This window comes from Scyliorhinus torazame, chromosome 6 (genome assembly GCF_047496885.1).
Source record: "Scyliorhinus torazame isolate Kashiwa2021f chromosome 6, sScyTor2.1, whole genome shotgun sequence".
NCBI lineage: Eukaryota > Metazoa > Chordata > Chondrichthyes > Carcharhiniformes > Scyliorhinidae > Scyliorhinus > Scyliorhinus torazame.
In genome coordinates, this window is record NC_092712.1 from 99,476,115 (window position 1) to 99,503,739 (window position 27,625).

The 27,625-nt window shown below is 46.7% G+C and overlaps 1 protein-coding gene across 1 annotated transcript in view; it reads right to left on the reverse strand.

Moving 5' to 3' along the window:
- LOC140425847 (MAM and LDL-receptor class A domain-containing protein 1-like) overlaps positions 1-27,625 on the reverse strand; it is a 659,308-nt gene that overhangs the window by 385,049 nt on the left and 246,634 nt on the right. The gene's annotated exons all lie outside the window — the stretch shown is intronic.

A 27,625-nucleotide genomic window follows, 5' to 3' on the forward strand; every position in this document is an offset into this window, starting at 1 on the left:
AATCAACCTCATACTAATCCAGGTACCAGTTTATCCATGTTATATCGATATAAGAATTCATTGTTCAATTACAACTTTCAACTGCTACCACAAAAAGAGACTTCATTATACTTAAAAACAGATCTCAACAATTTTTGCTTTTCTCACTGACGATGACCCACATTAATTCAACTTGTCAAATTTGAAAACCTTCACAAGGGCAGTTAGGTTTCTCTGCTACAGCTGTAGCATCATCATAAACCTTGAAATATGTAAATCCTCACTTCCATCAGTCTTCACTTTCCTCAATCTTCAATTCCTCCTCCATCCACAAGCTTTTAAATGTAAGCTTCAATTTTTTTTTTCATTGTTGAAATCCTTTCCTTCACCTTCCTTCATTATTTTGCAGGTCTCCCTGCCTCCCAGCCAGCCCCAGTGGGGCAGAAACACCACTGACGTCTGTAAATAAGGTTTCCAACACAATTCAGTGAAGGCACGGCAGCAGAGGGGAAGTGCTCTGAGGAAACTTGGATCATGATTCCATGTAAAATTCTACATAAATATACAAATATAATAACCCCAACTTCTCTGAAATTCAATTAATCTTCTCACTGTTACATGATGATGCAATTTGAAGCATTCCTTCTCAAGGTCATGTTAACTGGTGCCACACATTTTAATTACTGCAATTAGCAGACGTGAGTAGAAGGAAGAAAAACGTTTACAAAATGTAATCTCAATGGAAATAGGCGATAACCTTTTGCTGCTCTTAATACAAGTGATTTATTGTTCTCTACACCTAAGAATAATAATCTGTATTATTGTCACAAGCAGGCTTACATTCACACTGCAATGAAGTTACTGTGAAAATCCACGAGGAGCCACACTCCGGCGCCTGTTTGGGTACACTGAGGGAAAATTCAGAATGTCCAATTTACCTAACAAGCAACGAAGCACCCGGAGGAAACCCACACAGACACAGGGAGAATGTGCAGACTCCGCACATACAGTGCCCAAAACCGTGAATCGAGCCTGGGAGACTGGTGCTGTGAAGCAACAGTGGTAACCACTGTGCTAGCGTGCTACTATTGACTTGATTCTAATGTTGTCTTTTCAATTATGTAGTTAGAATTTCTAGTCCTAAAACTGTATCTGAGGGGCAGCACGGTAGCACAAGTGGATAGCACTGTGGCTTCACAGCGCCAGGATCCCAGGGTCGATTCCCCGCTGGGTCACTGTCGGTGCGAAGTCTGCACGTTCCCCCCGTGTCTGCGTGGGTTTCCTCTGGGTGCTCCGGTTTCCTCCCACAGTCCAAAGATATGCAGGTTAGGTGGATTGGCCATGATAAATTGCCCTTAGTGACCAAAAAGGTTAGGAGGGGTTATTGGGTTACAGGGATAGTGAGGGCTTAAGTGGGTCGTTGCAGACTGGATGGATCGAATGGCCTCCTTCTGCACTGTATGTTCTATGTTTTTCTCATTAACCTCAGAAGAGGACTGCAATGCCTAAAGTTCAAAAGAAGTTTAATATAGCATAGAATTGAAAATGTTAATTTTGAACACGAACTTTGATATTGAATGCATGATGGATGCTTATTTTTATATTATAGATTATGAAAGTTAGGGGTTTGGACAATAAATTGCTTGACCAAGGACAAAGTTTTAAGACAGTAAGAAGTCTTACAACACCAGGTTAAAGTCCAACAGGTTTGTTTCAGACACTAGCTTTCGGAGCACTGCTCCTTCCTCAGGTGAATGAAGAGGTATATTCCAGAAACATACAAATAGACAAATTCAAAGATGCAAGACAATGCTTAGAATGTGAGCAGGACAGTCAGCCTCTGATCCTCCGGGTAAGCATTCTCCAAGGTGGCCTTCAGGTCGCACGACAACGCAGAATCGCCAAGCAGAAACCTACAGCCAAGTTCTGTACACATGAGTGCGGCCCCAACTGGGACCTGGGATTCATGTCGCATTACATTCACCCCCCACCACCTGGCCTGGGCTTGCAAAATCCTACCAACTGTCCTGGCTTGAGGCAATTCACACCTCTTTAACCTGGGGTTACCCCTCTCTCTGGATCTGTAAACACTTAATTAACTGCAAATGATTGCATTCTAAGCATTGTCTTGCATCTTTGACTTTGTCTGTATATATGTTTCTGGAACATACCTCTTCATTCACCTGAGGAAGGAGCAGTGCTCCGAAAGCTAGTGTTTGAAACAAACCTGTTGAACTTTAACCTGGTGTTGTAAGACTTCTTACTGTGCTCACCCCAGTCCAACTCCGGCATCTCCACATCAAAGTTTTAAGAATTCATGAGTCCATTTTACAAAGTTAATCATTTCCATAGAATCATCAAATCATAGAATGGTTACAGCACAGAAGGAGGTAATTCAGCACATTGTGTTCATACCAGCTCATTCCAAGAGCAACTCAGCTAGTCCCACTCCCTTGTCCTTCCCCATAGCCCTGCAAATCATTACTCCTCGGGTACTTCCATCCTTCCAGGGTGATCAACCTGAAACGTTAACTCTGTTTCTCCTTCCACAAATGATGCCTGACCTGTTGAGTATTTCCAGCACTTTCTGTTTTTATTTTGAATTTTCAATACCTGCAGCATTTTGCTTTTAAGTTGTGTTTGATGGAAAAAGTGGAGACCTATTGGAAATGTTCATGACGGGTTGGAAGCATTAAGATACAGGAAGCATCAGGCTCAATGGTGTGCCTTCGAAGGATACAGCAACATGAAAACTTCACACTGTATTAACCTTCAGTTCAATGAGAGAACTATGCAGACAATAGTACAATAGATAATGCAGAATTGTGGCAGTCTGTTGTGGAAACAGTGCTGAAGGACTGCTGGCTGCCTATAGAGAACTGGGAGTGAAGAGAGGGTGGCAGTCCCATAATCCACCTGAGTACTGTTATGATGCTCTATTCGCACAAAGGAAATGCATGATCCTTTTCCTATTCTTTACAGCCTGAACGAGCTGGGAATATGGTTTTTGTGCTGGCTCCCAACACCCTTTGATCTAAGTAGCTATATTCAACTGCACTGAGCCCAAAGGGCAGTGAAGGTTTTTTAATATTGCTTCACAGGATGTGGACATTGCTGGCCAGGTCACCATTTATAGCCCATCCCTAATTGTCCTTGCCTTCCTGAACCACTGCAGTCCATATGGTGCAGCCACATCCACATTGCAGGTAGGCTGATTTAGCACACTGGGCTAAACAGCTGGCTTGCAATGCAGAACAAGGCCAGCAGCGTGGGTGCAGTTCCTGTACCAGCCTCCCTGAACAGACGCTGGAATGTGGTAACTAGTAATTTTGTTTTTCTGTTTTACTGTTTTTCACAGTAACTTCATTGAAGCCTACTTGGTGACAATAAGCAATTATTATTGTAGGAAGGGATTTCCAAGATTTGTACCCACATGGCAGTGAAAGAAAGGCGATATGGTCCCAAGTTAGGATGGTGTGTAGCTTGAAGTGGTCTTCCCATGCACTTGCTGCCCTGTCCTTCTAGCTGGTAGAGGTTATGGGTTTGGGAAGCACTGGTGAAGGAGCCCCAGTGAGTTGTTTCAGCGCATGTGGCAGACACTGCTGCTGCTATGCATTGGTGGTGGAGGGAGTGCTAATCAAGCCAACTGCTTTGTCTTGGATTGTGTCAAGCTTCTTGAGTGTTTTTGTAACTGCACTTATCCAGAGAAGCGGATAGTATTATTTCACACTCCAGCCTTGTAGATGGTGGACAGGCTTTGGAGGATCGGGAGGGGAGTTATTCATTGCGGAATTCCCAGCCGTTGACCTGCTCTGTTAGCCATATTATTTATATGGCTCGTCTTGTTGAATTTCTGGTCAATGGTAAATCCAGGATGTTGATTGTGGGACATTCAACAATGATAATGCCATTGAATGTCAATGGGTGATGGTTAGAACATCTCTTGATGGAGATGTTTAATGCCTGGTCCTTGTGCGACGCAATGTTTCTTGCCACTTATGAGTCCATGCCTGAATGTTTTCTAGATTTTATTGCATATGGATAGGCACTGCTTCAGTATCTGAGGAGTTACATAGTGCTGAACATTGCGCAATCATCCACAACTATCCCACTTCTGACCTTATGACAAGTGCATAGAAGAAGCAGCTGAAGATGTTTGGGTCTAGGATACTGCCCTCAGCAACTCCTGCAGCAATGTCCAAGGGCTGAAGTGATTGATCTGCAACAACAACAACCATTTTCCTTTGTGTTAAGTTTGACTCCAAACAGTGGGGCATTTTCCCCCGATTCCCATTGATTTCAGTTTAGCTAGGGCTCCATGCCATACTCGGTCAAATGCTGCTTGATGTCAAGGGTAGTCACTCTCACCTCTGGCATTCAGCTCTTTTTTTCATGTTTTGTAGCCACCTGGGTTGGCCAACTCCCGACGTAAAATGGAGAACAGCAAAGGCTGCAGGGAAATTCAGCCAACACAGGCAGAAACCAGCAGGTGCAAGTTTGCTGTGTATTAAACTCTGCAAAAGCCCAGACAGCATCGATACAAGCAGCCATCTGCATAATAATGTAGCAGCCATCTACATACTAATGAGCGATCCCTGGGAACAATTGAAACATTTGGGATAAACAAAGCCAAGCCAGACTCCTCGGCGCCAGCAGGAGCCAACACAAAAGAGGTTAACGGACACCTCAAGACCGCCCATCGATCAGGGAACCGCTCCAGTATTGGAGAAATCGAACCAGGTACAGGGTCCGCCCCAAAAGGCGGGGAGCCCCTGGGGACTTTATAGTTAAGCTCCCAAGTTCAAATTGTCCTTCTTGACCAGGTCACTCAGCAACGCGAACCAACCCGTGACAGTGACCGGTTCAGCTGCCGCCAAGACCCAGTAAGTCTTAAGTCAACATCGCTACGAGATAGGCGCTCCTAGCTACCGGTCCGTACCAACTTTGAATCCCGCAGATTCAGAACCCGAACGAAAGGCCATTTGTTCCCCTGACCTGGTGGGCCAGTCCGAAGCTAAGTATCGACCTGTTAGTTGTAGAAGTAGCTTAGAAGTAGAATTTATGCATGAGTAGCGATTACTGTGTATAATAAATGTGCTTTGATTTGAATCTTACTAATTGGTGTATTGAGTTATTGGTCATTACTTGAACTTGAACCTCGTGGCGACTCGAGAGCAAAGGTTATAAAACAGCCAATTGAACCAACCAAAAGTTAGCAACAGTTTGAACTAAGGCTGTAATGAGGTCAGGATCTGAGTGAGCCTGGCAGAAACCAAACTGAGCATCAATGAGCAGATTATTGCTGAGTAAATGTCACTTGATAGCACTGTTGATTACATTGTCTATCTTTTTGCAGATGATCAAGTGGAGATTGATAGGGCAGTAATTGTCTAGATTGGATTTGTCCTGTTTCTGTCCTGTACAGGACATATCTGGGCAATTTTCCACATTGCCAGTGTTGTAGCTGTACTGGAACAGATTGGCTGGGGGAGTGGTTAGTTCCAGAGCACAAGTCTTCATTACTATTGCTGGAATATTTTCAGACAGGGTCCATAGCCTTTGCTGTATTTATTTCTTCTGCCGTTTATTGATAACATGTGGAGTAAATCGAATTGGCTGAAGACTGGCATCTGTGATGCTGGGGACATCAGAAGGAGGCTGAGATGGATCATCTACTTGGCACTTCCAGCAGAAGATGGTAGCAAATGCTTCAGCCTTGCCTTTTGCACTGATCTTCTGGGTTCGACCATAGTTGAGGTGGGGATATTTGAGGAGCTGTCTCCACTGAGTTGTTTACTTGTCCATCAGCATTCACAACTGGATGTGGCAGAACTGCAGCGCTCCTATCTGATCCACTTATCTAGGCTCTGTCTATCGCATGCTGTTTTAACTGTTCGGCATGCAAATAGTCCTGTGTTTTAGCTTCATCTCATTTTTCAGTATGCCTGGTATTGCTCCTGGCATGCCTCCTGTATACTTCATTGAACCAGGGTTGATTTCCCGTCTTGCTGGCAATGGCAGTTATGCCAGCCCATGAGTTTACAAATAGTAATTGAATACAATTCTGCTGCTACTGATCGCCCACAGCACCTCATGGATGGCCAGGGTTGCTCTATTTGTTTGAAATCTATGAAGTTACTGTGAAAATCCCCTCGGCGCCACGCTCCGGCGCCCACACGGGTACACAGAGGGAGAATTCAGAATGTCCGATTCACCTAACATGCACGTCTTTCAGGACTTGTGGCAGGAAACTGGAGCACCCGGTGGAAACCCACGCTGACACGGGGAGAACATGCAGACTCCGCACAGATGGTGACCGAAGCAGGAATCGAACCCGGGACCCTGGCGTTGTGAAGCAACAGAGCTAACCACTGTGCTACCATGCTGCCGTGCTACCAATAGTGCCATGGACAGATTCATCTGTGAGAAGTAGATGGTGAGAATGAGGTAAAGCAGATTTTCCCCTGCATACTTCACCATCCTTCAGGACTCAACCAGCTAGGTCAGTAGTGATGCTCCCGAGCCATTCTTGGTGATGGGCAATTGAAGTCCCCCACCCAGGATACAGTCTGTGCCTTGCCACCCTCAGGCCTTCTTCCAATTGATGTTTAACATGACGTTCTGAGAGTTTCAGAGTTTCACACATGGAGTGGCTGCTTGATGCACTCAGCACATCTCATGCTTGCTTTTACATTAATGGATGCTAATTTAATATAACCAATTAGTTTTTCACATAGAAAATAACTTACCTGAAAAAATTTGTTGGATGGACCCAATTATAAACAAAGAACAAAGAAAACTACAGCACAGGAACAGGCCCTTCGGCCCTCCCAGCCTGCGCCGATCCAGATCCTTTATCTAAACCTGTCACCTATTTTCCAAGGATCTACTTCCCTCTGTTCCCCGCCCGTTCATATATCTGTCTAGATGCATCTTAAATGATGCTATTGTGCCCGCCTCTACCACCTCCGCTGGCAAAGCATTCCAGGCACCCACCACCCTCTGCGTAAAAAACTTTCCACGCGCATCTCCCTTAAACTTTCCCCCTCTCACCTTGAAATCGTGACCCCTTGTAATTGACACCCCCACTCTTGGAAAAAGCTTGTTGCTATCCACCCTGTCCATACCTCTCATAATTTTGTAGACCTCAATCAGATCCCCCCTCAACTTCCGTCTTTCCAATGAAAACAATCCTAATCTACTCAACCTTTCTTCATAGCTAGCATCCTCCATACCAGGCAACATCCTGGTGAACCTCCTCTGCACCCTCTCTAAAGCATCCACATCCTTCTGGTAATGTGGCGACCAGAAGTGCACGCAGTATTCCAAATGTGGCCTCACCAAAGTCCTATACAACTGTAACATGACCTGCCGATTCTTGTACTCAATACCCCGCCCGATGAAGGCAATCATGCTGTATGCCTTCTTGACCACTCTATCGACCTGTGTTGCCACCTTCAGGGTACAATGGACCTGAACTCCCAGATCTCTCTGTACATCAATTTTCCCCAGGACTCTTCCATTGACCACATGGTCCGCTCTTGAATTTGATCTTCCAGAATACATCACCTTGCATTTGCCTGGATTGAACTCCATCTGCCATTTCTCTGCCCAACTCTCCAATCTATTTATATTTTGCTGTATTCTCTGACAGTCCTCCTCGCTATCTGCAACTCCACCAATCTTGGTATCATCTGCAAACTTGCTAATCAGACCACCTATACCTTTGTCCAGATCATTTATGTATATCAGAAACAACAGTGGTCCGAGCACGGATCCCTGTGGAACACCACTAGTCACCTTTCTCCATTTTGAGACACTCCCTTCCACCACTACTCTCCGTCTCCTGTTGCCCAGCCAGTTCTTTATCCATCTAGCTAGTACACCCTGAACCCCATACGACTTCACTTTTTCCATCAACCTGCAATGGGAAACTTTATCAAACGCCTCACTGAAGTCCATGTATATGACAGCTACAGCCCTTCATAGAATTTCATAGAATTTACAGTGCCGAAGGAGCCCAATCAGCCCATCGAGTCTGCACCGACTCTTGGAAAGAGCACCCTACCCAAGGTCAACACCTCCACCCTATCCCCATAACCCAGTAACCCCACCCAACACTAAGGGCAATTTGGACACTAAGGGCAATTTATCATGGCCAATCCACCTAACCTGCACATCTTTGGACTGTGGGAGGAAATCGGAGCACCCGGAGGAAACCCACGCACACACGGGGAGGATGTGCAGACTCCGCCCAGACAGTGACCCAAGCCGGAATCGAACCTGGGACCCTGGAGCTGTGAAGCAATTGTGCTATCCACAATGCTACCGTGCTGCCCCTTCCCTCATCAATTAACATTGTCACTTCCTCAAAGAAATAAAATTTAAGATTAGTCCACGTTGGGACTAACAACATAGGTAAGACTAGGAAAGAGGACCTGTTTGGGGATTATCAAACACTAGGGACTAAATTAAAGAACAGGTCCTCCAGGGTTATAATCTCTGGATTACTACCCGAGCCACGTGCCAATTGGCATAGGGTTGAGAAAATTAGGGAAGTTAACACGTGGCTAAAGGAGTGGTGCGGGAAAGAGGGATTCCATTTCATGGGGCATTGGCATCAGTACTGGGGCAGGAGGGACCTGTACCATTGGGACGGTCTTCACCTGAACCATTCTGGGACCAGTGTTCAAGTGAATAGGATAAATAGGTTGGTCACAAGGACTTTAAACTAGCAAGTTGGGGGGAAGGGAAGGGTAAAGCTATGGACAGTATAATAGTTAATTGAGAGCAAGGCAGCAGGTTACGTGACAGGTTATTATGTAGAGATATGGGTTCAAAGACAAGGAAAATTAGGAGAAAGGGTAAGAGGAAAAATAATTTGCGAAAAGTTACTGATCAAGATTGTAGGATTCATAACAAAGACAAATCATCGTGAATGACTATGATTTAGTGGCCATTACTGAACATGGTTAAAAGATGGTCACGACTGGGAGTTAAATATCCAAGGGTATCAAACTATATGAAAGGATAGAATGGACGGTAAGGGCGGTGGTGTAGCTTTGTTGTTTAAGGATGGCATCCGGGCAATAGTAAGGGATGATATTGGTGCTATGGAGGACAAGGTTGAATCAATTTGGGTGGAAATCAGGAATAGTAAGGCAAAAAGGTCACCGATAGGAGTAGTCTATAGGCCACCAAATAGTAACAGGATGGTAGGGCAGGCAATAAGCAAAGAAATAACGGATGCATGTAGAAATGGTACAGCAGTTATCATGGGGGATTTTAATCTACATGTCAATTGGTTTAACCAGATTGGTAAAGGCAGCCTTAAGGAGGAGTTTATAGAATGTGTCCGGGATAATTTCCTGGGACAGTATGTAATGGAACCTAGAAGGGAACAAGCTGTCCTAGATCTGGTCCTGTGTAATGAGGCAGGATTGATTAATGATCTCATAGTCCGGGATCCTCTTGGAAGGAGCGACCACAATATGGTGGAATTTAAAATACAGTTGGAGGATGACAAGGTAAAATCAAACACTAGTGTTTTGTGCTTAAACAAAGGCGATTACAATGGGATGAGAGAAGAACTAGCTAAGGTAGATTGGGAGCAAAGACTTCATGGTGAAGCAGTTGAGGAACAGTGGAGAACCTTCCGAGCGATCTTTCACAGTTTTCAGAAAAGGTTCATACCGACAAAAAAGAAAGACGGTAGAAAGGGGAAAAATCGACCGTGGATATCTAAAGAGGTGAGGGAGAGTATCAAATTGAAGCAAAAAACATACAAAGTGGCAAAAATTATTGGGAGACTAGAGGACTGGGAAGTCTTTAGGGGACAACAGAAAGCTACTAAAAAAGCTATAAAGAAGAGTAAGGTAGACTATGAAAGTAAACTGGCTCAGAACATAAAAGCAGATAGTAAAAGCTTCTACAAATATATAAGACAAAAAAGAGTGGCTAAGGTAAATATTGGTCCTTTGGAAGATGAGAAGGGAGATTTAATAATAGGAGACGGGGAAATGGCTGAGGAGCTGAACAGGTTTTTTGGGTCAGTCTTCACAGTGGAAGACACAAATAACATGCCAGTGACTGATGGAAATAAAGATATGATAGGTGAGGACCTTGAGATGATTGTAATCACTAAGAAGGCAGTATTGGGCAAGCTAATGGGGCTAAAGGTAGACAAGTCTCCTGGCCCTGATGGGATGCATCCCAGAGTGTTAAAAGAGATGGCTAGGGAAATTGTAAACGCTCTAGTGATAATTTATCAAAATTCACTAGACTCTGGGGCGGTCCCAGAGGATTAGAAAGTAGCAAACGTGACACCACTTTTTAAAAAAGGAGGTTGGCAGAAAGCGGGTAATTATAGGCCGGTAAGCTTAACTTCGGTTGTAGGGAAAATGCTGGAATCTATCATTAAGGAGGAAATATCGGGGCACCTGGAGGGAAATTGTCCCATTGGGCAGACGCAGCATGGGTTCACAAAGGGTAGGTCGTGTCTGACTAATTTGGTAGAATTTTTTGAGGACGTTACCAGGGCAGTAGATAACGGGGAGCCAATGGATGTGGTATATCTGGATTTCCAGAAAGCTTTTGACAAGGTGCCACACAAAAGGTTGCTGCATGAACTAAAGATGCTTGGCATTGAGGGTAAAGTGGTAGCAAGGGTAGAGGATTGGTTAACTAACAGAAAGCAGAGAGTGGGGATAAATGGGTGTTTCTCTGGTTGGCAACCTGTAACTAGTGGGGTCCCTCAAGGATCAGTGTTGGGCCCGCAGTTGTTCACAATTTACATAGATGATTTGGAGTTGGGGACCAAGTGCAATGTGTCAAAGTTTGCAGACGACACTAAGATGAGTGGTAAAGCAAAAAGTGCAGAGGATACCGGATGTCTGCAGAAGGATTTGGATAGGTTAGGTGAATGGGCTAGGGTCTGGCAGATGGAATTCAATGTTGCCAAGTGTGAGGCTATCCATTTTGGGAGGAATAACAGCAGAATGGATTATTATTTAAACGGTAAGATGTTAAAACATGCTGCTGTGCAGAGGGACCTGGGTGAGCTGGTGCACGAGTCGCAAAAAGTTGGTGTGCAGGTGCAACAGGTGATTAAGAAGGCTAATCGAGTTTTCTTTCATTGCTAGAGGGATGGAGTTCAAGACTAGGGAGGTTATGCTGCAATTGTATAGGGTGTTGGTGAGTCCACATCTGGAGTATTGTGTTCAGTTTTGGTCTCCTTACCTGAGAAAGGACATATTGGCACTGGAGGGAGTGCAGAGGAGATTCACTAGGTTGATCCCAGAGTTGAGGGGATTAGATTATGACGAGAGGTTGAGTAGGCTGGGACTGTGCTCATTGGAGTTTAGAAGGATGCGGGGGGATCTTATTGAAACATATAAAATTATGAAGGGAATAGATAGGATAGATGCGGGCAGGTTGTTTCCACTGGTCGGGGAAAGCAGAACTAGGGGGCATAGCCTCAAAATAAGGGGAAGTAGATTTAAGACCTAGTTTAGGTGGAACTTCTTCACCCAAAGGGTTGTGAAACTCTGGAATTCCTTGCCCAGTGAAGCAGTTGAGGCTCCTTCTTTAAACGTTTTTAAGAAAAAGATAGATACCTTTCTAAAGAATAAAGGGATTTGGGGATATGGTGTACGGGCCGGAGAGTGGAGCTGAGTTCACAAAGATCAGCCATGATCTCATTAAATGGCGGAGCAGGCTCGAGGGGCCTGATGGCCTACTCCTGTTCCTAGTTCTTATGTTCTTATGTAGCATTATTTCGTTTGAGTTACTGAAACTCAATTGAGAGGCAGTTGTATATTCTTTCACACACATAGAGCAGTGAACCGTTTATTAATGGACAAACATTTCACTGATTTTTGTTTCACACGTCCCCTCATTCTTTCATACGCATCATAGAGGAGCTGTAAATTGACTGCAAACCGTGTCAGGGTAGATGAGAAGAACCACTGTGGGGTTGTTCACATCAAAATGTATTGAAGCTGCAAAATGGCTAACTTAAGCAGACGAGCAATTATAATTGTGGGCTGGATATATTGGGTAGCTTGTCCACTAAATCACAATATGAGAGAATTCACTGTTTAGCCAGGTAATGGTTGGAGGCCATCACCCGTCTTACAGAGGTGTCACTACTGATGTACCTGCATTTAAACAGTTTAATCAGGAAAAGGCTTCCATTTGGTTCTCTTCTATTTACCTCCTTTAACATATTTTTGAAGAATTGTATAGGTTGCTGTCTATAACACAGTCCACATTGCAATCTTTCCTGTGCCCAATAAATCTACCACGGACCTCATGAATCATTATCATAGAATCATACAATTTACAGTGCAGCAGGAGGCCATTCAGCCCATCGAGTCTGCACCAGCCCCAGAAAGAGGACCCCCCCCCACCCCATCCCCGTAACCCAGTAACCCCACCCAAACCTTTTGGACACTAAGGGCAATTTAGCATGGCCAATCCACCTAACCTGCACATCTTTGGACTGTGGGAGGAAACCGGAGCACCCGGAGGAAACCCACGCAGGCACGGGGAGAACGTGCAGACTCCGCACAGACAGTGACCCAAACCGGGAATCGAACCTGGGACCTTGGAGCTGTGAAGCAACTGTACTACCGTGCTGCCCAATTATGTCTGTTATTCAGAAGTTATTCTTGCAACTATCTTTTATCAAACTATGGCATAGGCAGAAAATATTATTACAAAGTGCCAGGGTAAAACTTGAAGAATCCCACATCACTTGACCTACTGAAAAACCTTACACTCCCAAATAAAGTATGTTGGGTCTGTACTCATTGAAGTTTAGAGAATGAGAGGTGACCTTATTGAGATTTACAGGATTCTCAGGGAGCTTGACAGGGTTGATGTTGAGAGGTTGATTCTCCTTGTGGGAGAGTCTGGGGCATCACTTGAGAATAAGGGGTTGCCCATTTAAGACAGGACTGAGGAGGGATTTCTTCTCTCAGAGTGTAGTGAATCTGTGGAATATTTTACTGCAGAGGGCTCTGGAGGCTGGGTCGTTAAGTATGTTCAAGGCCGAGATAGACAGAGTTTTAATCAGTAAGGGAATCAAGGGTTATCAGGATAAGGCAGAAGAGTGGAGTTGAGGATTATTATTTCATATCAGTCATAATCTCATTGAGTTGCAGAGCAGGCTCGATGGGCCAAATGTCCTCCTTCTGCTGCTACATCTTATGGTGTAATAGCGTAACCCGTTGTTTCATCAATACTTCAGTGAGACTGTGAGCATTCATTGTTCTTAAATGATTATCCGCTTTAAATTCAAGGCAAATGAGGATGAGAAACTATAAAAACATTTAATTAGAACAGTAAATGTTTATGATTTCACGTTAGAATTTAGCTAGTTTCATTAGTTGGCTCTTCTTTAAGCTTTTTCCTATGTTACAAGGTTAAACCACAATGCTGGTTGATCATATTCATTTCAACCAGAATTTATTTTGATTTTGGCAGGTGGTTTTAGAGCCAGATAAGACCATAAGGTATAGAAGCAGAATTAGGCCATTCGGCCCATCGAGTCTGCTCCGCCATTCAATCATGGCTGATATTTTTCTCATCCCCATTCTCCTGTTTTCTCCCCATAACCCCTAATCCCCTTATTGATCAAAAACCTATCTGTCTCTGTCTTAAAGTGATTTGGCCTCCACAGCCTTCTGCAGCAAAGAGTTCCACCGATTCACCACCCTCTGGCTGAAGAAATTCCTCCTCATCTCTGTTTTAAAGGATCGTTCCTTTAGTCTGAGATTGTGTCAGATGTTGTATCTGCCACTAATCCTCCACATTTATCTGGGCTGGACACTGACACCAGTACACAATGGTATACCCACACCAGAGACAAGAAGTCATGGGGTGGGACATGAACCCAGCGTCCTCCAGCTCAGAGGAAGGAGAGCTACCCACTGAATCACTAGAGCTATATACAGACCATGATTTCATTTGAATGTGGTAGATTAATGCTAGATACTTGCTGGGCGCGTTTTAACGGAAATATTTCTAAGTGTCATTTTGGGTGCGATTGGCAGGGTGTTTCTCGACAGCCGCATTGGCAAGATCACAGCCCATATTTAAAGGCACTTAGTGTCGGAAAATGAGCCCCATGAGTTTCTTGTCAATACTGGCTGGTTTCCCGTGGAATTTGCCAGACTCGTACCTCAGTGTCTCTACGCGAACATGTGGGAGCTGCTTTTAAACGCTCCCTCACCACTCACTCCCAGTCAACACACAAGCATGGCAGCGCGAAGACCTGCTCCTTGATTTGGGGATGCCGACCTGGCCAGACTTCGCGATGTCGTTGATGTAAACAGGGCACCCTGTTCCCCCGAGGGGGTTGGAGGGCCAGCAGCAGGGCCACCAATACTGCCTGGGAGACAGTGGCAGCAGCTCTCAGTGTCAGCTGCATGACAATGAGGACCAACGTCCAATGTCGGAAGAAGACCAACGACCTCCAATGCGCTGCAAGAGTAAGTTATCGCCTCTCTACTGGCATCAGTTCAACCTGCCACCCCTCAAATTCGCACCCCGCCCACAAATCAGTGGCTTGTACCTCACACCCTTTCCACATCTGGTCTTCGTGCTTGTTCCTCAGCATCTCCCACTCACCACCCCCCCCCCCCCCCCCCCCCCCCCCCCAATGGTTCGCAGAATTTCCACCTGATGGGGCTGGGCCATTCGGAGTTGTCCCCCCCCACTCTGCCACCCAAGAGACCACCTTAGAGGAGAGCTCCGAGGAGACCACCATCGAGGTGTCACAGCTATCACCCCCACCTTCCTTCAGCACAGAGACACGGTAGGCGACATTGATGGACAGGCTTCTGGGGCACAATCTGGTGAACAACCAAACAGTTGCTGATACACATCAGGTCGAGCAGGAACATCCACGGGAGTCAGCAGTCGGAGGTTGCTGGATTCCAGGACTTGGCTGGGTACCAGTCAGATGTCGAGCCTCTGGACGAGGTTATCTCAGAGTTGATGCAGATGTTAGTGTTTTGTTATGTTTCCTTTGTAACATAAGCGGCTTCCTTGTGTTGCATTTGTCAAGGAAGGTTGAGACGTGTAAATAACTTCAACTCATTTATTTACACTATGTACACTTTTATAACTTGAGTTCGACACGACTGCTAATCCTATTGTAGCTACCTAAACTGACTAACCAGCTGCTGTCTTCCATGTGGTGGGTGTGATAATGAATCAACCCTGTGCCTCTCCTCACTGACTGTCTCCACTGGCCGAAGGGGCTGATCATGATCCTTTATGTATGGGTTGGTGTAATGCCCCCCTGTGGTCGTGTCACCTCCTTGTGTATCGTGAATGTCCATTGGTCGCCTCCCATCTAACTTATCTATTGGTTGAGTGTGTGTGTGTGATGTTTCTGGTGCTCCCTCTAGTGTCTGTCTAGCTTACATGTATTTACAGTGATGCACATCACCACATCCTCCCCTTTTTATATGTTCATATTTTCTGTACGCTTTAAGAAAAACTGAACAAAGAACAGGTAGAGAAGGTAAGGTATATACAAGTCATGGGAATGGTGATGAAACAATAAGTCCAAATCATTCATGTGAGTCCATAAACCATCAAACATCATGGTCAAATGTCTCTCTTGGTTATGAACACCATCAACAGGAACCAAGAAGTGGTTGAATCACTGCGCTGTCCGATTTGGAGTCTTTTTCTTTTTTTCTTTTTATGTTTGTGGTGGTGCTGTCGGATGGCATCTTGTAGCTGATAGGTCGTTGACATTGAAGAGGTACCATCAACAGTATCGTTCGAGGTCATGGATGTGCCAGATGTTGAAGTCGGATGAGACTGTGCATACTGGTTCTGACCGCATGCTGTGCTGGAAGGGTGATTCTGCTGAGAAGCGTTGAAGCATGTCGATTTGGAGACAGAATGTCTGGTGATGGTGTGAAACTAGAACCTTGCATCTGATGGGAATATGCTGTCTGGCCAGGCTGTGGTGCAGCAAATCCTGGGCAGTAACTAAGGCATCCAGTCTGTAGTGCAAATTGCGCTGGCGGTAGTCCTCCTTCGGTCTTGATTCCATTAGTGGGCAATCCGTAGTGCTGGCCTGTTTGAGAATATGCTGCATAGACTGCTGGCTGCTGCAGGCCTGAATACTGGGTTTGTCCAGCATGAGCTGTCATTGGCCGCACTGTCGGTGTGGAACAAATGTGTGGACATAGCTGTGGTGAAAATTGGTGTATTCCTCTTGGACTGTAGCTGCTGCTTGTTATTGCTGACCCAGTGTGATTGTCACGTGATCCATCTCCTGTCGTTGTGGCATCTGCTGTCACCCTGAGCGTGCCATCACTGAGATTGCGACACTGCCTGTCTGGAGTAAAGTCTGGCTTACGTGAATCAGAGTCGCCGTTTGCTCCCCATCTGGAGTCTGGTCTGTTTTTTGTTGATGCTCCCCGTCCGGAGTCTTAGCCGGTTCACTGGGGTCAGCTGAGTTTTCTTGAAGCTGCACGTCTGGAGTCGGAACCTGCAGGAATGCATTGACTAGTGGAGAGGTTCGAGCAATTGAGGGTGGAAGTAGTGTGGTGTCACCGGAGTCACCAGTGGTCTCACCGTGATCGTCGAGTGCCTCTGTATGCACTAGCTGAGGTCTGTCACTTTGCACCTTTTGCATGGGAAGTGGGATGCTGTCGTCACTCGTTTCACATACCGTGGGTAGATCCTCAGTAGCTGCTTGCTGTTCACTAGGGTTGGGTAAATTGTCAGAGTTTTCATCTAGTGGTGCAAACAATGTGGGTGGACTGTCATTGTCTTGGCGTTGTCGTTCATTTGGGCTTTATTCTTTGGAGTTTTAAATCTTCCCCCAGACATTACAGAACCTTGTTCATTTCCCTCAATTTCTCCCATATGTAGGGCATCAAATGTTAGATCCAATGTTTCTTTCGTCATTGTACTAGTTTCCAAAGAACAGTCCGTTTCAATTTTCTTCTCAGTTACTTCATATGCATCCTTTTCTAATGTACATGCCTTCATAGTCTCTGGCTCTGATTTTGCTGGGACTGGCACAGTCACAGTCTCTCTTTTATTGTTCTCAATTGCCCACATTCTACTCCCCGGACATAAATGCTTAATCTCTGGAGTTAATGTGGTACAATGGATAATCGGGTCGACCTTATCTGCATCTTCACCATCACTGGAAAGCGCAATTGGTTCACTTGAAACTGCTGCGGGTTTTAAGTGCTTTATCTGGCTACTCGATGTCGGTGTCCTCAGGATTCTTGCTCCAATGTTCTGCTCATTTATCAGTGGAGTGTGCAGAGGTTCAATGCGATTCATATTCCCATCAGGGGTTGAAGAGTCATTACTGACTAACTGGTGGTTTCTGTAGTTGGGACTTTGCGGTTTTGTGTTGAAGGGAGACAGCTGTCCCTGCTGTAGATATGATTCAGGTTGTGTTATTTCCATTGAATGAGGATCAATGTCTTGTCCATTATTTTGATCCGTACTAAAGCAATGGCAATTTTCAGTCTGCTCCTTGCAAGTTAGACATACAAGCAATTTTTTTAGCAAATCCTCAGCATCCTTCTGTGACTGTGCAGCATTATTACTATCTCTTCGGCTGGAATGATCCAGAAGGTCAGCGCATAATCCTTTTTTCTTCGGGCTTGGAAGAGGCGATTCCTTTGGCTTGTCTTCATTTGGGCTTGAACATTCATCAGTGCTGTGCCCTTCATTGTAGCATGATAGACCGTCATGGTCGTCCTGCTGTGTAGTGGAGCATGGTAGACTGTTATAGCCTTCTTGCTGTTTACGTGAGCATGGCAGACTTGCATCGTCTGCCGCGACTTGGTCAGGGGAGGTTGCTAGACCCTCATGGTCTTGTTCCTGCAAGGACTGCGCATCGGAGTCATGCGTTTATGCAATTGTGGAGTCTGTCCACGAGCTTGCTGTGGAGTCTTGTGACACTGGAGTCACGTCTTGGTCCTGCAAGGACTGCGGTGTGGAGTCTTGCATGTCTTCTTTCGTAGAGTCGGGAACCCTGAGTGGGGCATGGACCACGCTCTGTGTGGCAGCAGGCGGCTCTCTGTGGGCTTGTACCGCTTTCTGTCTCTTAATTTCAGGCTGCAGCATCATCCTGCACTGATGAGTTGGGACGTCATATCTGCTGGGTTGAAGATCCTCAAATCCGAAAAATGAATCCGCATCTGCCAATTTGCAACAACAAAGATTCGTCCGAGTCGTAGTCGTCTAGGACCATGGAGCTGTCATTGGGCTCGCGAGGTCCAGAAAAAATGTAAAGGTCGGTATCGAAGTATTCGAGGTCGGAATCATCGGTTTGTGCGTACGTAACTGCTTGTTGCAGGGTTCTTCGGAGGTCAAATTCATTTCCTGGTTCAATTTGAGGCATTGTGCTGTCATTCCAGGTGAAGGAAGGTTGTTTTACAGCTTTAAAATATGTTTTCTTTGATTTGGGACGTTTCTCCTTTAAATTGGATTTGGGACGTGTCCCCTTTAAATTGGTGCGGTCTGGGGCCTCTGACGTCATGACGCGCGTCACGCGTAGGAAGGGATTTTGCATGCGCAGATCGATGTTCCTTTACCGATGGCCGTTTTCTTGATTGCGCATGCATGGCGTCTCGTGCATGCGCAAACGAATCTTCCGGTTCTGCGCACTTCTCGCGCAACTGTGCTAGTGTAGTCCCTTTAGCAAGATGGCCGCCGACCTCGACCCAAATCGCTCTCTGGTCCGGGATTTTGGCCTCGATGTGAGTACTGGTGCTTCTCTTACCTTTCCTTGCCGATTGGAGTGTGTTTTCCTCACAGTGTTTGCCGAATTTGTCCAGGACTGCCTGGAAGTCGTACCTGTTTTGCCCCTTGGAGAACTTGAATTTTTAAAAGATTTCTTCTGCTCTTGCACCGGCGATGGGGAGGAGAAACTCTATTTTTTCATTATCGGCCAGGTCTTTAAGTTCAGCTGCCACCAGGTAGAATTCAAACGTTTGCCAGAATCGCTGCCAGTTTTCACGGAGATCGCCGTGGCACCGGAGCGGCTGCGGAATCGGGAGCCCGTACATCTTGTGTGGGTATTACTGGTTGTCACTGTATGCTGAGGTATGGCTATCTGGATTTTAAGCAGTTCACTCATGGTACCATGTTTTGTTATGTTTCCTTTGTAACATAAGCGGCTTCCTTGTGTTGCATTTGTCAAGGAAGGTCGAGACGTGTAAATAACTTCAACTCATTTATTTACACTATGTACACTTTTATAACTTGAGTTCGACACTACTGCTAATCCTATTGTAGCTACCTAAACTGACTAACCAGCTGCTGTCTTCCACGTGGTGGGTGTGATAATGAATCAACCCTGTGCCTCTCCTCACTGACTGTCTCCACTGGCCAAAAGGGGGCTGATTATGTGTGTGGTGTCCTTTATGTATGGGTTGGTGTAATGCCCCCCTGTGGTCGTGTCACCTCCTTGTGTATTGTGAATGTCCATTGGTCGCCTCCCATCTAACTTATCTATTGGTTGAGTGTGTGTGTGTGATGTTTCTGGTGCTCCCTCTAGTGTCTGACTAGCTTACATGTATTTACAGTGATGCACATCACCACAGTTAGGACACGGCTGTGAGATTCAGGAGGGGATGTCAGTGACATTCCGGTGAGTACATAGCGGATTGGAGGAGTCCCAAAGGCTATATGCGCAAGAGATGATGCCAACAATGCGTGGCATCGAGGTCAACACTGCTAGGGTGGCAACCTCAGTCGACAGCCAGGAGCACAAGGTTAGCGTCTTGAGTGGTTGTGTCCAAGGCATGGCTCAGTCTGTGATGACCATGGTTGAGGGTGTTGAGATCATGCCCAGGCAATGAAGGATATGTCCCAGACGCAAGTGGGCATTGCCGAGGCACTGCAGAGCATGTCCCAGTCACTGAGGAATGTGTCCCAGGTGCAGGTCGACATTGCTGGGGCACTCCAGAACATTGCCCAGTCTCTGAGCAACATCATTGAATGTGTAGACAATCGGGAGCTGCCAGGACTGGCAGAGCCAGATGATGCAGAGGCCTATGGAGCTTGCTCCAGCTGCCCCTCCATCCTTCAGAGATCCCCATGGCCCAAGGGGCATCGTAAGGGAGGAAGAAGCGCTGGAGGCTTGTTACCAAGGAGACGACATTCGTCTCCATTTCTTCCAAATCCCCCGCCTCCAGTTCCTGTGGCATCAAAGGCCACAGGAACTGGAAAAGCAGCAGGTTACCTCCACCTCTGATGTTCCTCCTGGGGACTCACCTCATCGGTGCAGTAGACCACGAAAGATCAAGAAGAGAGAGTATCATTGGTTGCGCAATGGGAGTTGAGGGGGCATTATTTGTAGCTGGGGGGGAATGGAAAAGTCAAATGCTCACAATTAAAACATGTCCCACCTGACACATGTGAAGTTAATCTTCAGAGCGGGCCTGCCTGCACACCCCACCCTACCCCCCACCTCGGGCACAGTGGTCCAAGATCACATGTCCCCAATGCAGACCCTGTTCAGAGGATGGGTGTGAGCGTGTTGTCAGCAGTAAGACAGGAGTCAGACTTTGGCATAAACTGAGGAGCACCAGAGTTAACCTCACAGTGAGTGATTACCCTCTTACCTTGCATACTGACCCGCTGACAGTGCTCACACAGACCCAACACCTTTGTGTGATGTTACACAGACTCTGGCAGGGCGAAACAGGGTAGTTGGGCTGGGGGGTGGGGAGGTAGTGGATGGGACACGTGTTGAACATTCAGGGAGTGGAACCCCTTCCTGTTAATGAAGGACACTCCCTGATGCCCCAGTGATGCAAAGCAACATGCGTGCCATAAATTACACCTGGACCTGGGGCAGCCCGGCGATCGCAGAGATCTTGCAGCCCGGGTATCTTGGTGGGCTTGGTCTAGCTCAAATTTGATATAGTCGGCTGCCTGAAAATACAGGGCATCCGTGACTTACCAATGCCCTTGTGGGCTTCAGCTTGTGATATGCCGCACAAGCCCCCATTCAGGCCCTGGAATGAACCAGTGGCTTGGAATTTCAGGGCTCCGGTGATTTTCACGGCCACCGGAAGCGAGCGTCCTCTTCCTTCACAGGGGGCCAAGTCCTCGAGGATGTGGCACATGTGTCGCACCGTCTCCTTGTTAAGTCGGAGTCTCCTGCGGCACATGCTGTCCATCATCACCTCGAAAGACCAAAGATGCCTGTACACCTTGGGCCATTGCTGGCATTCCCCTTTGGGTTCCTCCTCGGCTTGATGGGTGGCCGGGTCTTAAGGGTGTTCAGTACCCTCCTGCAGCACCCCCCTGCACATGGGCTGCCGCCTCCAGCTAGTTTCAATACTGCTGCCTTCTACGGCATCCAGCTACCTGTGCTGCCACCAGCACCGTGAGAGCAGCCTCTGCAGGACCGACATGACCATCCATTTTGGTCTCAGTGAGGAATTGGAGAAGGAGATAGACCGATAATCAGTTAGGACTTCCACCCCAAAACCCTCAAATTCCCCAAGACTCTCCCACCCTTTATATTCTGCCTTCTCTCAGAGTGTCATCCACCAAGCCAGTTGTGCTGGAAAACCTTGCTCTGCACACTCAACCCGAGCCACAGCAGGAGCTCCTTGATGCCAGACCCCTTCCGGGAACATTTGGGAGACCGTGCTCAGGTTCCCTCCCCTGATCCACACACTCAGCCTTTGGTCATGATGACATCCACAGTGCTGAAGCCCAGCCCTGAGTGTTTGATTGTTGGCTGCTGCCTCTATGGTGCTGATGCTTCTCGGGTTCAGGCACACTGTCCAGGCTTCAGAGTTTGAGTCAATACGATGCAATAGTCACCGTCTGAGGCATTGCATGTGTACCCACGAGAAGCCACTCGAGAATATTATGTTTATTAAACGGTCGACAGTAACAAATATTTGAAAAGCAACCACATAACGTTCCAGATATCACACTAACCATTAAACAAGGAAATGTCACCGTTCCAGATTTGTACCAATACAAAACTGTATCAGCTTATTTTCACATTAAAAACAAACACATAGAATCATAGAATTGACAGTGCAGAAGGAGGCCATTCGGCCCATCGAGTCTGCACCGACACTTGGAAAGAGCACCCTACCAAAGCCCAACTCTCCACCCTATCCCCATAACCCAGTAACCCCACCCAACATGTAGCCATCTGGGATGGCCATGTCCCGATTACAAAATTGACACTTGCAAAGAATGCAGGGAAAATTGGACAATGCTAAGAAACAAGCAGGTGCAAGCTCTGTCTGTTGATTAGAACCTTAAGCTCTCAGACAGGACAGAAACTGCCAAGCAATCTACATATTAATGAGCCATCTTCGGGGACAAAAGGGAAACATTTAGATACACAATGTTAAGGCAGACTCCCCGGCGCCAGAAGAGGCTAAGACAAAGCAGACTGACAGTCACCAGGACACACCCAGCGATCAGGGAACCACCCCTCTATTGGAGGAAAATCGATACGACTGATTGAGAAACACCCAATTAGTTGAGGCCCAATTAGTTGAGGCCAAGTTCAAGGCCTGCCCAAAAGCGCGCAAAGTCCTTTTCAGTATAAAAGATATTTCCCAAGGGAGAATCTTACTTCTTTGGTTTTGGCTCTCAGTGAAGAGAGAGACCTGCCTAGCAGCTGCATCAGACCAAGTAAGTTCCAAGTCAACGCACGCTACGAGATAGACGCTCCTAGTTGTTGCCCCGTAAACAGCTCAACCCAGCAGCCTCAGAACCGAGCAACGGCCATTGTTCCTCTGACTGAGTGGGCACCCGAAGCTAAGTATAGGCTTTAGTAATAGTGGTTGTTTAGTTTGTAGAGTTTATGCATGAATAGATTTGACTGTGTGTAAATAAATGAGCATTGTTTTTGAACTTAATAACTGGTGTATCAAGTCACTGATCAGTATTCGGTTCTGAACCTTGTGGCGGTGTCGAAAGATACCTGGCGACTCTTGAGCAAACATGATTAAACAGAGCCAAATTAAGAGCTAACCAAACATTAGCAATATTTACTGGCGACATCTGGTGGGACTCAACTTAGAAGTGGCCTAACCACTCCGAGAGAACCCAAAATTTGAATTGAGAACCCAATTGGGAACAGAAAGAAAAACCACAAGCGTCAAAACAGTACTGATCAAGCCTCTGAGATTCGGAAGTGTGTTAATGCATGCGTACTAACAGGGATATAAGGTAAACCCGAGAGATTTTGTTGCAAAAAACTCGGGCGTTTTGTAGGCCGGAAATTAGCGTAAGCCGTACGCGTGTTTACATCACAACTTTATCACTCCCTGTTCCAAATTCAGTAGAGAACCGAGATAGAGAAAATGGCAATGAAGGCAATGGAACACCTTATGAACACCCAGGAATTCGAGGTCGCAGCGACCAGTAGAGTAGGACAGTGTCCCGTTTGGGAAGATGAGATCAGGAAATATCTCAAAGGGAAAGGATGGCCCCTTTGGAGTGAATTCTGCAATAATGAGGAAACAGGACCCGGGAGTATAGGACATATTTGGTGGGAGAACCTGTCAGAGATCCACAAGAAGAGCTTGGGAAAAACTCGCAAGCCGATGGCAATTGTGTACTGTTTGGCACAATTGCGAGGCACAGAGGAGGTCGTTGGGACGCTCCGTAGAGAGATAGAGGAGAGAGACAGAACCAGTGAGGTAGACGTGAGTGAGGTAGAGAAGGACAATCAAGATTTAAAAGAGCAGTTGGCAGCAAGGGACAGAGAGGTGGATGATGCCAAGAGCACACATCAGTCTTGTCTCCCGCATTTGAACAGTTTTCAGACGCAATACGATAATGCCTACCAGGACACGCAACGTGCGGTCTTTGTAAGACAAGAGACAGAACAGCAAGTTGAGAAATTGCAGAAACAGTGCAATAATTTAAAAGCAGCCCTACGAGCACTCCATACTTCCACAACGGAACAAAGGCAGAGCTCCGTAGACCACGCAAAGTGCCGGAAGCAAATTGCAGAATTGCAATCTCTGCTTTCCGTTCAAAATGGATTTCAAAGTACATTCGGACCCCAATTAGATCAGGAAAATGGCCCCGACTGCAGGAATTGAACGAGACTGCCCATCGAAACATACATGGGACATGTACGCAGGAAACCCCCAGAAAAGGAAAGCGCCCCAACCTTAACAGAACAGGCAGAACACCCCCCCATGAACCCTGTAACCACACACCGCAGGGCCGCAGGAGAAAGAGAAGCAGACTTCCTTTACACAACCCCGTTAACCGTGACCCAATTACGGGACGCGTGTGGAAAAATTACACCGTTCCTTCCCACTTCAGACCCCCACCAATTCTTCGTGAAAGTCAAACAACAGGCTACCATGTACGGCCTGGACGAGAAGGAGCAAGTGAAGCTCACAGTTTTGAGCCTCGACCCTTCAGTCGTAGCAGCCCTTCCCGACCCACAGAATGTAGGAGGAGGCACACTCCAAGAAATGCACACAGCGATCCTTGATGCGATCGGCTTTAACAGAGGAGACCCCGTCGAAGGCCTAAATAAGTGTAGGCAAAAGAAGACAGAGCACCCCACAGCGTTTGCTGGACGTTTGTGGATTCACTTCACCGCAGTTTTTGGAGAGTTGGCCCGCGCCCATTTGTCCCCAGATAATATGGCCAAATGGATCCGAATTCTAGTCTCCCACGCCACAGAGGCAGGACGAAAAGCTTGCGCAAATTATGACCCCTCAGATGAGGCCCAAAATGAAAAATTGGTTTTGAAGAGATTGTCCCGCGCTTGGGAGCAATCAATTGCAGGCAAAACCGCATTTATAACACCCGATGAAGAGCAAGCAGAAATGAACCCAGTTAAAGCACACCAGAACCCCACATGGGTAAATGAGGACAGGAACAGCCAATCCCAGCCCAAAACTCAGGAATGTTACAACTGTGGACAGCTAGGACACTTTGCACGAGAGTGCAACGTGCCCCGAAGCAGCAGAGAAGCCAACAGACAGGCACCCTAAACAGGAATAGGGCAAAGCCGATCCATAGCGTTAGTGCCCGTTCAGAGAATGCAGACATGAATGGCACCGACTGACGGTGTTCGGGCTCCCCAACTTGGGTCTGCGACACCCTTTGGGACAAGTCCGGTAGACCGGTAGTAGCAGGCAAAGTCCTGGGACAACCCGTAGAATTTATTTGGGACACATGAGGGTCCCGCACCACACTTAATTCCTCCACGATGTTCCAGCGAGACATGTGGCCCATAACAGACACCATCACACTCAGCGGTTTTACAGGCCATTTACAACAGGGACACATCACAGCCCCTGTAGCAATACAGATAGGTAACATCATGACTACACACCCCGTAGTTTTAGTTGATATGCCCCAGACAGCAGAACATATCCTTGGGATCGATTTCATGAGCTCCCATAACCTTTCTTTTGATCCAGATAACAAGTGTGTTTGGAAAATGGCAAAGGCAACATGAGCCCCGGCCACACTCAAAGTAGGAGAGAATTGCTTAATCTGTGCCCAGAACAATCTGGACAGACATGCAAAAAAGGCTCAACTTAGTCATACCCGTCCCGTTAATGGACCCTGGACAAATCTCCAGATAGATTATATAGGACCCCTACCCCCGTGCAGAAATGGTTACAAGTATGTGTTGGTGGTCATAGACACGTTCACCAAATGGATGGAAGCATTTCCATTACGAACTAATACAGCCAAGACAACGGCTAAAATATTAACACACCACATCTTTACAAGATCGGGCCTCCCACGCAGTATAGAGTCTGATCAAGGCTCCCATTTCACCGGACGTGTAATGAAAAACGTCCTCACGATCTTCGGCATTAGATAAAAGTTCCACATCGCATACCACCCCCAGTCAAGTGATATTGTAGAATGAATGAATAGGACATTGAAAGCCACCCTCAGGAAAATGGTACAGCAGAATAACAGCACCTGGGATTCAGTACTCCCATTTGCTTTGATGTTTTTAAGAAACACGGCATCCACGTCCACAGGGTACACCACCCACACCCTCATGACCGGACGCCCCATGAAAGGCACTGAGTATTTATTAGGACTGGATTTGGCCAGCCACGCAGTTACAGCCCTCACGCATGAAAATGCGGTTACACAACTGGTACAGAACATAAAGGTAGCCCAACTCGCAGCAGCAGTGAGACTTGGAACCAGGAAGAAACAGAGCAAGGCTTGTTTCGACAAAACAGTACACGCCACTGAGTTTACAGTAGGGCAACAAGTTATGCTTTCCCTTTACAACCCCAGTTCATTCCTCGCCCCCAAATTTTCCGGACCGTACTCCATTTCGGACAAAGTCAGCCTTCAGTATACAAAATAACCTATCCCAATGGTAAGTCTGCGTGGCTTCATATAAACTAGCTCAAGGCTTACGGCTCACAGAATAACCACGCACACCACATCCTGCTCGCAGCAGCAGACGATCACGCCCTTCCCACAGATGACGTATTCCTACCCTCCCCCAACCACTCCAGCCCGCCCTCAGACGTGACTTCAACTCCGCCCCCAGAGGCATGACTCCGCTTCTCCCAACCAGCAGCGACAGCGACAGTGAGAGCGATCACAATGACGACAACCACAGCACACCACATTACGACTATACCCCTGTAACAGGCCCCACTCCCAGCGAATCCGAGCATGATTCTACTGACCCATTTGAGATCACTTATATCAGAACCCCTGACCCAGACCCACCGCCCGTCGATTACGGATTGAAGCATAGTAGCTCCAACCTCGACAATCGATTCTGGCACTGAGACAATTCGTTCAGGCTCATCCGGAATGATGAGATGGACCCCAATTCGCCCCAAACAGCTTTAGCACGGTTACTACAGCCAGCAGTTTGGCAGCTGGGAGAAAATGATGACTTAGAGTCTGACTCCCACCAAACAAATCCCTTTGCGACCCTGTTCGCTATTGAGCAGTGAGGTGTCCAGATGATGGGAAAAAAAGGAACCGTTGGAGAGATACAGTGTCCTTTCTGATGGAACCTGCACCATATTTGTTGAATATTTGTTCGTTAGTGTTATCGTTAAGTATTGTTTGCAAACTCGATAGTTTTTCACGGCCCCACGTCACCACTCCTTTAACGCCCCCCGGCTGTTAATAGAACAAGTTTGTCCCCAGACAATTGTTCAGAGAAACTAGTTTGTTGACAGACCACAACTCATAGTTGCTCTCCTAATTCGAGAGGCAGCCCCCCACGAAGACCACATTCTTACCCGTTCTTACCGGTTGCTCAGGCAGTGGAGAAACGGCATTGGTCCCCGCCCTTCCTGAGGACCCCCCTCTGGTAAGCTACGCTCGGGTAGAGCACATACGGCATTGATCACCGTCCTACCTGGGGATTCCACCCATTTCTTACCCGTCGCGGCCCATACGCACCCCATTTTGGCTCATTACGTTCGAAATTCTTTTGTTTGGTTTTGGCAACCTTTAGCTTGCTTCCGTATGCAATTTACATCCTCAAACACTGGGATGGTAAATCACACAGGCTGCGAGATGGCTCGCAGTACGGCAGTATTTTTCTTAGATGTCTTGTCTAAATATTCGGTTTTTAAAAAAATGAGGGGGTCATAGATGGTGACCAATTATAAAGGGAAAT